This window comes from Lycium ferocissimum, chromosome 2 (assembly GCF_029784015.1).
Source record: "Lycium ferocissimum isolate CSIRO_LF1 chromosome 2, AGI_CSIRO_Lferr_CH_V1, whole genome shotgun sequence".
Lineage (NCBI taxonomy): Eukaryota > Viridiplantae > Streptophyta > Magnoliopsida > Solanales > Solanaceae > Lycium > Lycium ferocissimum.
The window spans coordinates 56,062,065-56,075,234 of NC_081343.1; positions in this window are offsets into that span (position 1 = coordinate 56,062,065).

Genomic DNA, 13,170 nt, shown 5'->3' on the forward strand with positions numbered 1-13,170 from the left:
CATTACATTGACTAAATCTTGTTGATAACTCTTTCCAGATTTCTTTTGCAGATTTGGAGTGAAGAACAGACTCAGCAATTTATTTGGAAAATGAGTTGAGAATCCAGGAAATAACCATGTCATTACACCTGGTCCAAGATTTGTGATCTATGGAAAGAGAATCTGGTTCTTCAAGAGTGCTATCATTTATACATAGTTTGTTTTTAGCTGATAATGCAATGATAAGAGCTCGACTCCAGCCAGCATAACCCTTCCATCAAAAAAGAATTGACAAGTAACATTTCAGGTGAATCAGATGGATGGATATAGAAGGGGTTACTAGTGTCATTGACAGAGGTGATTTGGGTAGTGCCACGGCCCAACCGAAGGGCCATGACGGATACCCGGAGCTAACCTACCCAACACCTATTGGCATACTTCTCATCAACATTCTAGGTGGACCCTGATAGATGACTTATGAATATCATAATCTAACAAGGCATGAATCCGCAATAATAAAATCTCTCTATGTGAACATCATCAACTAAGCCAATATATACACACACACACACACACACACACAAAAGCTAATAAGACTGCCAAAAATGATATACAGAAAATGAACCGATAGGGTTATTGGACATCTAACCATACACATCTATTACGAGCGCCTACATAGAGTACAAGAAATCATAAGGACGGGACAGGACCCCGCCGTGCCCAAATATGTACACAAAAGAGCAATACCACGAGACTACAGCTCTGAAGTAAGTGCAGCGCTTCTATGAGATAGCTGATGAAGCGCCTAAGAATTTGATCCATCTCTCTGCCTACCTACGGGCATGAATCCAGTGTCCATAAGAAAAAGGACATCAGTACGAATAATGTACTGAGTATGTAAGTCATGAATAACAACATAATAAAGATATAAAGGAGCATGAGATAAAAGAGATAACTTGTACATCTGATTGCCTCTTAAGGCGAATATCATGCATACTAAGCTTTTTTTTTCAAAACAACATCTTATACATACGTAAATATATATATATATATATATATATATATATATATATATATTATCATCATATATATTATGATCATATATATAGTATACTTCCCGGCCATATAGGCGCGATGTTATCATCGCGTATATAGTATACTGTCCGGCCATATAGGCGCGGTGTTATCATCATATCATCATCATCCCGTGTCAGGGCATCCCGCGGCCGGGATGATATCTTAAGCTGCACACTGTAGTGATGTGTACATCTATATGTTGCCCGCCGCCTATAGCACGGCGTGGTGTGAGAAAATACATACATACATATATATATATATATATATATATATATATATATATATATATATATATATATATATATATAAAGCATGCATGAGAGCCCAATGAAACATTACTACTCTATCGGAGTGACGTAAGGTCGATAAACCTCCGATTTCTATTATGGAATCATCATTATCGCTATATCTCACATTGAAAGAACAATTACCATAAGGTGAGATCAATAACAATGAGTAAAATCAATAATCATGGAACAAGCTCAATAATATTATGAGAACATCAAGAACTGTAAGTTTTGGTATCTTTAGGAATAGGATCATCATCATCATCATCATAGAGAACATTTATCAACAATATCATAGGAACTTTGAGAATTTGGAGCTTCTAGCATTTCTAGGGGTAGGACATTATGGAAACCATGTGTGGATTCACAATAAAGGAATCATGCCTTTAGAAAGAAAGGGTTAGCCTTAACATACATTTACGTCTCATTAATAACTTAATGTTCTCCTTTCAAGTCCGCAAAATCTACATTCAAGAGGATTCATACTAAAGTTAAGTCTTGAAAACACTCTTAAGTTCAAACTAGCATAATTAACGAGCTAATGAAATTTGGGCAGCACTTCCCCTATTTTGTCAACTTCCACTATATCACAAAATAACTCCCAAACAATATTAACAACATCCACAATATCATAATCAAGAAGTTGTATTCAATTTAGTCTCAAATCTGTCCAAAATCCCTTTCAAATTCATCTCATAGGCATCTTCTTCACCCCAACACTCTATGACTTCTCTACTTTAATTCTTTTCCTTTCCAAGAGTGTAATGACCCTTCCGGTCATTATGGGAAATGTAGGATCACCCCACCAAATAAAACCTTCCCAAGGGTAGTACAAGCTGATAGAAACTCGATTTTATAAGTCTGAGAACTGAAAACTTGACTTATTTGTGGTTGTTATTTTATTGTATTGAGTCTGTCAGGGGGTGACGTAGAAAATTAGAACTCCATTGGAAATTTTGAGGCCACCGGTGGATTCGTATGATTTTTTTTGTATATGTGCATATTTAGTTTGTGTTGTAAGGCCTCGGATGAAATGTTGGGTGACAGGGGGAAAAACTGGGCAAAAGTCAGGCTCACTGCCCAAGTGGCACCGCCGCGGCGGTGGGTGTACCGTTGCAGCGGTATCACTGTAGCGGTCGGTTCACTGCCGCCAGCGGTTAACCATTTTTCATGTGGCCGCTGTGGGGGCGATGTCCCGCTATGGCAGCGATGCTGCTCGGTTCACCGCCGCCAGCGGTCAACTATTTTCCATGTGGCCGCTGTGGGGGGGCGATGTCCCGCTATAGCGATACCGCCATAGCGGAGGATGGCTCGCCATAGCGGTGGTCGAGTTCTCGTTTGTCCGCTATAGCGGTCAAGTGACCGCTATAGCGAGAGCGCTACCGCGGTCGACGGATGGCAAAATGTCATATTTTAAAGACTTAGTCCCACATTCTTTATTCATAAAACTCCAACACAGTTCCCCACAAGCACCTAGGGTGAAATTCCAAGCTAGGGCAAGAATACTCTTGAGAGGTAAGTCTCAATCATTCCGTATCATCTTCATGATTATCATCACTTTTATGGGTCTTCAATGGTGAGATTGTAATAGAAACCCTAGAAATTAATAAACCTTCTAAACTTGATGGGTTATGATTATTATCACTTATTTATCATCTAATGGCTTGGGTTAACTCCTCTTAATCATGAATTGCACCCTTAGAGCCATGAACTAACTAAATTGAGACCTAGGGTTCTATAAAAATGGTAGCTTGACCATGAAAACTGCTTGTAGTTGGAATATTTGTGTAATATTGTTATAATTGGATGATATTGTTATAATTGGATGATTAGTGATGACTAAGGCCTTTGTTAGGTTGTTTTACACCTAGAAAATCATTCACCCATTGGAATGGAGTAAGGGGAAAAGTATTCTTGAATTGGTACTTGTGATTTGAGTAATTATTGACTCATTAAGCCTTCTATTTGTAGACTTTGAGCGTTTCGAGGCTTTAAGGAAGGGAAAAGCTATAGCGGAGTGACTTGCATTATTTCAGCTCTACGTTTGAGGTAGGTTACGGTCTACTTGAGTTAGACTTTGGTTCGTTGATTATATGTCTTGTGAATTCCTTAGGAGAAAGCATGCCTAGTCTTCATGCATGATATTGTGTGGTTGAACTCCTATGTGAATGTGATTGAGTGATTGTGTAGGCTTCGTGCCACTATTCCTGTGTGTTGAATCCATAGTGGATGTGTTTTTGTGATGAGAAGTTAATATAATCTTCTCGGCGATATTGTGATACGAAATGGTGATGTGAGCATTGATAATAAGAGGACAGGAAACATCGTTACATATAGATATATGGAAAGACACATATGTGACCCAGATTATGGGTTCGTGGTCTGTGGTTCATTCTGAAAACAAGGGATATATTGATATGGCCCGCGTCCGAGGTTCTTTTCGGAACAGAGGTTTATGCTCGGGTCCGATGAGTATCCGGAATGAGTGGTACATAGACACCATGGGTCCTCTGTAGGTCATGACTAGTGAGCAATGACATCAGTTTGCATGTGTGTACAGTGAGTATGGTATTGTGGTAGACTTATTTCCGTGTTGTGGTTTACGTTGATTGATTCTTGCTATTTGGGTGATTGATTGGTGATATTCCTTGGTTGACTTGTCATGGCTTATTTATTTCATGTTTGTTGGCTGGATTGCTTATTTTATTGATTTTATGAGATATGCATGATACTAATCTTAGTCGGCCTATGATATCTACCGGTACATAGTGTTTGTACTGATAGTACCTTGTTGCATTCTTTGAGTGCAGATTGTGATACAGAGACTGCTACCCGCCCTCGCATCTAGCATTGAGGACGTTGTTAACAGATTTAGGGTGAGCTTCTATCCATGCCAGGCCGCCCGAAGATCTTCCTCTTATGATGTTTATTTCCTATTCTGGACATTATGGATAGTTATTAGACAAGCTTCATTCCTTGGATATGTTCTAGTTTAGAGTCCTCGTATGATGACTTTCGAATTTTGGGGATTTTGTAATAGTTAGAACTTCCGCATTTACTTCAGTATTTTTATGGCATGACTTATTTTGGTTATTTTATGCTTGAATGAGTTAAATCTGACTAAATTGGTTAATATAAAATCGGATTTGAATGAATAGATGACTTGTGTGTTGGTTCGCCCCCTAGGAATTAGTATAGGTGCTAGTCGTGGCGGGTTGGGTCATGACAAAGAGTTACTAAACCTTTATATCAACTCAATCATGTAAATAATAGGGAGAACATACCTTATAATAGAGAAACTTCACCTTCCTCAACTCCTGTCAAGACCAAGTTTATCACAACTTTGTAGAGAAGCAAAAACAATCACCTTCGATGGATTATCTTTTGGGTTTTGATGTTGATCTTCTCTCTTGATGATGTGGAAAGGTTTGGAGTGTTATGGAACCCTCAAGAACTCTCTAGAAGTGTGGGGAAATAAGTGTGGGAGGTTGATATGAAAATGGGATCTTTTGGTATTTAAAAAGGTGGCAAAGTCGCCCCCGCACCCACTTGCGGTGGAGATGCAGCTTCGCATATGGGATATGCAACCGCATCTCCCCTCATCTCCAAGGGGTGGATGTTGGGCAGTGGGGGCTGCCATTTTGGTGAATTTGCTGCCCATATGCGGTCCAGCTTACTGAGTATGCGGCCGTATATGGCCCCATTTTCTCAAGTTTCACGAAAATGCGTTCTTTTCGATTCGTTCGACCTCCAATCCTTATGGAACCTAACAGCTTATATAAAACTTCTTTAACCATCTAAAGGAGCCCTATATCTCCCCCCTCAAACCAATGCTAAGCAATGTATAACTCGAATGATATGAAACCTTCCCAAAACATGACTCAAACTCCAATTTCTCCAACGAACTTACTTCCATCGCTTCATATGACTCTGAAACTTTAAGGTATATACTTAAAATTATCAAATACCCTTCTTAACCTTATAAGGGCTTCATGTCCACTTTAGGCTTGCGTTAGTTTACTCATAATGCAAACGACGCGAAATTTCCCAAGGTGTAACAAGTAGCAGTAAGGATATTCTGAGTTTCATCTGAGTTCACCATCGTAGTGAAGATTGAAGAAAGATGATGAGCAAAAGAAGGATTTTAAGAGTGCTCTGATACCATGTATGAAAACAAAGAGTAATTTGGAAATTTTCTGTGTAATCCCTTTTTGCACCATACGAGTATATATACAAAACAATGGAAGTAAATAATATTCTATCCTAACAAACTAATGCACAACTATCCTATACATCATTAGCTGTGATGATAACAAACAAAATATATTCCCTAAACAAGAAAAAGAATGTGGTAGAAGAACTATACATGTGATAAAGGCCCAATTGTGTTTAAAGGCCCAAAGTAAGTGGATGAAGACGGTGTAGTTGACTTGTGCGATAGCTTGGAGCTTATCTTTTCAGATGAGCAATGACCATGTCCAATATAAGCACACTAGTATTATTTTCCCCTACCAATGAGATTTTCCCTCATTTTTGAATTTGGCATTTTCCTCCATTTTGTGTCCTTCCATTTCCATCCATACCTCATCCAAAAACCCAACAATGATTCCGCTTAAAAATAAATATTTCAGTACTCCACGCAACATTTTTGTTTTATACAGTCACATTAATCCATCAAGTCCAAGTGGGAAGTCCTTTTCTCCCTTTTGTTATTATGGTATAAGAGATATGTTGTGGCACAGATTAAGCTGTAGTTAATAAGACATAAATCACGGCACTAGAGTTTCCATCGTCCATCCGCTCAGTCTACAGTATATAGAGAGAATTTATGGCATGAAAATAAATAGTCACACCTGGAGAGTAGCTTTCGTGTGCGTGCATACAAATAATAGAATTTGAACCCGACAAATTAAATTATTGTGATTAAAGTGAGGTGAGGAAAATATAGTCACGGCGGTGGATTTAACATTTAAATTTAGTGGATTGGAAATTCTGAATTCTTAAAAATTATAGATTCACGAAAGTTCAACTGAGCCCATATTTAGCATTATACATAGATCTGCCTCAGGAGTGCACTAGATTTAAACTAGCACAATATTGTGGGTAGAAACGTTACGTCTCATCTACTGGATTATCTCACAAGAAATTCATGTCTAGTTAATTGAAAAAACTTTTATAGGTAACTTTTCGAGAAAAATAATTTTGTGAATTTAAATACTTGACTGAAAAAGCTTCCTTTCTTGATAAATCTGGTCTAGTTAATCACACACAAAAGAAAATCTTTCATCCTAAGGTCAATACAAACATTTTTACTTATATATATATCCCATATAATCAGGCGTGAATAAGCTCCTTTTTAATTTTTAATGGATTAGTTCATGAGATAGGAAATAGCTCGAGAATGGGAACAGTGACAAATGGGCAAATCTAAAAGGAGATGGTCATTATGGGGTGGTGGAAGAAGAGTGATACGGCTGTGGGAAAAAAATTAGGAAGAGAGAGAAAAGTTTTAATATATTTATTTATGAAAAAGTTATTAATTATTCAAATTATGATTAGGACTTTATTTTTTAGTCAATTAAATCTTAGTTATTAATTTTAACCTCCATTAATTTTAACCTATGCCATGTGTTCTTAATCTAAGCTAGAACTTTGGAAAAATGAAGAGAAGCCAGATCCGTCATTTTGTTAGTTGGGAACATAACTACTCCTATTTAATTACCCCAATATTTCATTATCCATAACATGTACTAGCTAGTAGAAGTCCACTATATTAATTTGGTGCCTCCCAACTGTAAAACAAATTGTAAAATCAGACTCCTCCTTTGTCTCCTTCCTCCACTTCCGTCATCAACTTCTCTCTCTCTCGTCTTGCATGTTTTGGAATTACTCGGTTCAAGTTGTGGTAGTTGATCAGTCTTTTGGTTGATTATAATTAAGGTTTTGCATTTTCTCAGCCGTATTTATTCTCATACTTGTTTTGACAAAAGCTTAAATTTTAGATTAAATGGTTACACACTTCAACATGATAGCAAATAGAGATTCAAAATTCGAATCACACTACTATCCATAATTTTTAAAAAGTAATTTTTCATGTGTTTGACTAAGTAGGCGTTTGGACATGCGATTTCATCTCATGAGATGAAATCAGCGTTTGAACATGCGATTTCATCTCTGATTTCATCTCATAAGATGGAATCTCAAATCATCCAGAAAGGCATGATTTGGGATTTGAAATCATGATTTCAAAAAATATAAATGTAAAATTTGACTCATACGTTTATATTTTGTAAAAAAAGACCCATAAGTTGGTAAATATATTTACCAATCATGTTTACCAACCATTTGTATTAAATATTAATCTGCAAGTTGGTAAAATATATTTACTAATCATGTTTATCATGTGGGAGGATTATATTAAAGAGTAGTTACATAACTATTCATGTTAAATTTTCCTTTTTATTGAACTAAAGTTTGATCAATTGATGTTGTATTTTTTAGAAAGGCCTTCTAGTAGCTTATTAATTGTATTATGAACTATGATTTACTCATTTGATAAGATTGTATAAGAATTGAGAAAATTTTGATGGTTTTCATAACTTGTGGGGTTTTTAGATAAAATCATGTCCAAACAGCTCCTAATAAAAATGAATGAATTTAGCTCGCACGTAAGAAAACGTGTATAAATGACTAGATAAATAAAGTGTGTTTTCTCTAAAAGCTTTTGATGATAAAACACCTCAACAATTTGTTTATGTGCATAGTGAGGGGAATAGACAGAAATCAAAGAGGAATAGAAAAAAGAACTTCTTTCGGTGTCCATATTATCTAATCTTTCATTTTTTTTTTTTTGTACCTTTTAAGATGAATATTCAGTATAGTTATGTGTATTTGTCAAAACTATCATTTAACTTTCCTTAAATATTTCGCTTAATTAACATGCTACTGACTAAAATAGTAGAGATGAATTTGAAGGAAGAAAAAGTAATAAATGACTTCTTATTGTTTAAAAATATTGAAGCAAATTCAATTTGTCAAAGTGACTATTATTTGATACCAAAGGAAGTAGCCAGTAAAAAAGAACCTTGTACTTTTAAAATGCAAGTTTGTCATTTATTGAAATTGATATTTGAGCTCTAAGAGATTGTTAGAACGGAAATACAATTATGTCATCTCTACGAAATTTAGATATTCAAACCGACAAATATTTTAAAATAAATTCAAAATTTAAGAATTTCTTAACTATATGTAAACATACTAATTTTCAAATTTAAGTGTTTGAAGATAGACGTCTCATACTTCTCTTTTTGTCGAAAGAACTCAATAAATAAGATTTTTATTTATTTTTCACCCAATGGTCGATATTTATATTGGAGTCCTGAACAATCCGAATTTGTGTCGCGTAAGTCTCACTTAAAGGAAAAACACTCTTACCAAGATTTTTTCATATGCTGACTCGAATAGAAAATCTTTAATTAAAGGTGAAGCAATCTTATTTGTCCGTAATAATTCTGATATAAATAAGATTTTTCACGACATCTAATATATTGTATATAATGATACACCCACCTAATTTAAGATGCTTCGTATTTATTAGTCACCCGTCTTCGTGGACCCAATATTAATTCAAATCAAAATTAATACTGTAGAAAAGAAAAGGCAGAGCACTTTCCTTGACGCTGTTGCATCACTTCGAGGAAAAGAATGACGGGAAGAAAGGGAATAGAAAAAGTAGGATAAAAGGAAGAAATTCAAAAAACATTTTTTTTTTTTATCACCACTTTTTGTTGTTTTATATAATTAATATCACCCTCCTAAGCTACGAATATGTATTTCCTTCCTCTCGAAGAATTTCGAAATATATCACTTAACTTAAAAAGAAGAAAGATGGTATTGGTGTTGGCGTAGGCCAGCTGGTCATAATTCTATTCTCTGTTTTATAAAAATTCTTTTTATCTGCATTTCTTTAGTTTTTTAAAAAATGTTCAACAAAACTGTAGATTCAAGTACAGCTAAAATGAGCAGAATTATGTCAATCAACTTCACTTCTAGGTTCATGCATTTATTAATTTCATCATCACTATAATTGTATTCGAAACTTGTGGGACATAGTGAAATTCTAATTGAGATTTATCATGAAAATATACTCATGATAATAATAATACTATACGAAGATGAAGTTGTATATAATTTCTAAATTAAGTTTCGGCTTTAGTAGAATTACAAACCAGGAGCTTATCATATATTTTACTTTTAACAACAAAGAATTAAAGGGTCCATTAAATGGATAGAAGTCAAAAAGAATTTTATCTTGTTTTAAGTGACGAGGTGGCAGTTACCGATTAAATGGACGGTGCTAACTGTAAAACTACAAGTAAGGCGCGTCTGCTTCTCAACCAAGTTAAATAATTAAAGAGAAAAGATATTTGACCTTGAAACTTCAAGATTTAAAATTCGGTTTTAAGAACTAAACCGAACTTCGTATTTATTTACCTCCCTTAATAACTTTCATCCCAATTATTTACCACCCCGAGAAAGCTGATGTGGCAAAAAAAAAAAAAAAAAAAAAAAAAAAAATTAAGAGAGTGAAAAATATAAAAAGGTGGGCCCGCTGATATATATATATATATATATATATATATATATATATATATATATATATATATATATATATATATATATATAATTAAAAATAAAATAAAAATATATATAATTAAAAAATAATTAATTATTTTTTCTCTACCCCATATATATATCTTCTTCACCCCACATATATATATATATATCTTCTTCACCCTTCATTTTTTATTTTTATCTTTCTTATTATTTCTCCTTATCCTACCATAACCATATATAGAACAACACCCACATCTTTAATCACACCCACCACTACCACCACCATCACCCCACCAAATTTCATCCCATTCCTTCTTAAAATCGTCCAAATTGGTTATTTTGGTTGTCATTGTTGGCTATTATTATTATTATTAGCAACCCCATTTTTTCCATAATCATTATTCCATACCTTTATTTTTGAAAGAAAACAAAAATCAAAATCAAGAAACCAAAAAATGGTGAAAATGGTAAGAAAAGAATGATGAGAATATAGAGAGAAAGAGGAATTTGTGAAGAAGAAGAAGGAGGAGGAGGAGGAGAAAGGTGGTGGGGGCGGGGCTGTGGAGTGGGGTGGGGGTTGTGAAGAAGATGAAATGGTGGGGTGGCAGTTGTGGCGTGGTGGGGGATATATATATATATATATACGTGAAGAAGAAAAAGGTGGTGGGGGCGGAGCTGTAGGGTGAAGAAGAGGGGGCGGGGCTGTGGGGTGGGGTGTGGGGTTGTGAAGAAGAAGATGGTGGTGGTTATGGAATAATGATTATGAAAGAAATGGGGTGAAATTTGGTGGGGTGATGGTGATGGTGGTGGGTGTTATTCTTATGGGTGTTTATGGTAGGATGAGGAGAAAGAATAAGGAAGAGAAAAATAAAAAATGAAGGGTTGGTAATTTTTTAGTATTGTTTATTTTGGTTGGCGGCGGTGCGGCGGGCGGTGCGGCGGTATATATATATATATATGTGGCGGCGGGGGGTTGAGGAGAAAGAAGAAGAAAGAGAGAAGGAGGAAAGAAGAAGAAAGAGAGAAAAAATAATAAAAGAAAAACAAAAAATGAAGGGTTAATAATTTTTGATATATATATGACGTGGCAATATATGTATATTAATGACGTGGCGCGAGTGTAATACATATATATGTGAGAGTGGTATTATTTTCTCGGGGTGATAAATAATTGGGATGAAAGTTGTTAAGGGGGGTAAATAAATACAAGTTAAATTTAGTTAATATATATATTTTTGTATATATAAGTTAGGGTATATATATATATATATCTTTTCTCATAATTAAAACATAATCCAGCAATCCTAACAAATTAAAATGAGAACACATACAATTTAACATTGAAAAGTGATTAAAGTTTAAAAAATATATGAAATGCATATTTTTATTTGCTTCGTGCAAATATCAGGTGTGCATTTTTTATTTTTATTTTAAAGTTCATGTGTTGAATCTACCAACCTCCATTCTTTTATTTTCTAATTAACTTAAGTTAGTCGGATGATAGTTTATTTATTTATTTATTTGACACTATAAAGTCCCCTAGATAGATGAAAACAATGTAAGGTTTATTGCTTAACGATTACTACTGCCTCCGTTCTATTTTAACTTTGTCAGAGTACGTAATCACTACCAAGGTGTAATCATCAAATGATAAATTGATAATAATGCACAAGACGTGGTATTAATGCAACATGGTACATGCCTAAAGCATATTTTTGGTAAACTATATCTTGATTAGATACTCTAGACCTACAAGTAATTTAGAAATCAAACTTATGATAATTAATAAGATTCCTTGAGGTATTGATTATGGAATGGTAGATAGTCTATATCAACACCTAATCCAAGGGCGAATTTAGGTAGGAAAAATGGGTTACATAAACACATGGTGGCCCGACTAAACTCGGTATATTATGTATATAATTCGCATAATGTATATAATTCTTAATATAACGACTAAACTCGGTATATTATATATATAATTCTTAAAATATATCTATATTAACTGAAGGAACACATGGTCAAACAAGATTGAGTGGAGTACTGGTTAAGTGTTGGGTTTAATCCCTTAAGGTCCTGGGATTAATCCCAACTAAATTCACTTTTGCGTCTTTTTAAAAAATTATATATATAAGATATATATGAACCCATCCTTTTAAAATATATATTATATCGACATAATCCCCATTAAGTTATAATATGTTTGCACTTTTCTACATCTCTATACGTACGTGACATCATCAGATTATCATAAAATAACATTATAGGAGTTTATTTATGTCAAATGATATACTTGCTAATATGTCTTTCCGTGCTACATGTTCGTACTAATGAGGATATTTGGGAAAGAAATTAAATCTATTTTAGATTATATATATTAATACAAGAAATATGTAAGTTTATTTTTGGACTACTTACCTATGCACAAATTATTTCACATGAAATTAGATTATTTAACCTTTGATAATGCAGTCCCACGATCATAAATTCACAAATATAATAGGTTGCTGAACAATGATTCTTTTTTCTATCAATGGATTTTTAGCATTTTTTCTGACAGATATAAATGCCTCTTTTGTTGGTAATTGTCTACAGTTGTATTTGTATGCATTAACGTAAAATCACTAAATTAAAAATCGATATATATACAAAAAGGAAAATAGCTATCTTCAACTTAGAATTAGGAGTAATTATTTCTTCCTTTATTCACAAATTTGTTTATCGCAATTTTGTTTGATACAAAGTTTATAAAGAAAAAACATTTGAAATTTGTGATTTAAATATTTTATAATATTTGTATGGTTATAGAGTTTTAAAACTTATAATTTTAAATATGTTATGATATTTGTGTAGCTAAAAGAACTTCTCATTAAGAAAATATATAAATATGTCATTATTTTTTAAGCAAAAGATAATGTCAAACAAAATAAAAAGGAGGAAATATTTGTTAATCAGTACCCAACACATGGTGGTCCCAAAGAAAATTCTTGTCACCTTAAAGACGGTATAGAAAACATAGCGATTAAGCACTTCCATCTTTGTAGGACCAAAAAAGTCACTTTCACTCTTTAGCGGGCTAAGTTATATTTTATTTTTGAGAATTTTGACAATTCTACGCTGTAGGGTACAATTATAATCCAAAAACTAAGGCCTTCCGAAAAGTAATTTTCCAATTAAATTTTAAATTTAACTATAGGTACATTAAAGCCTC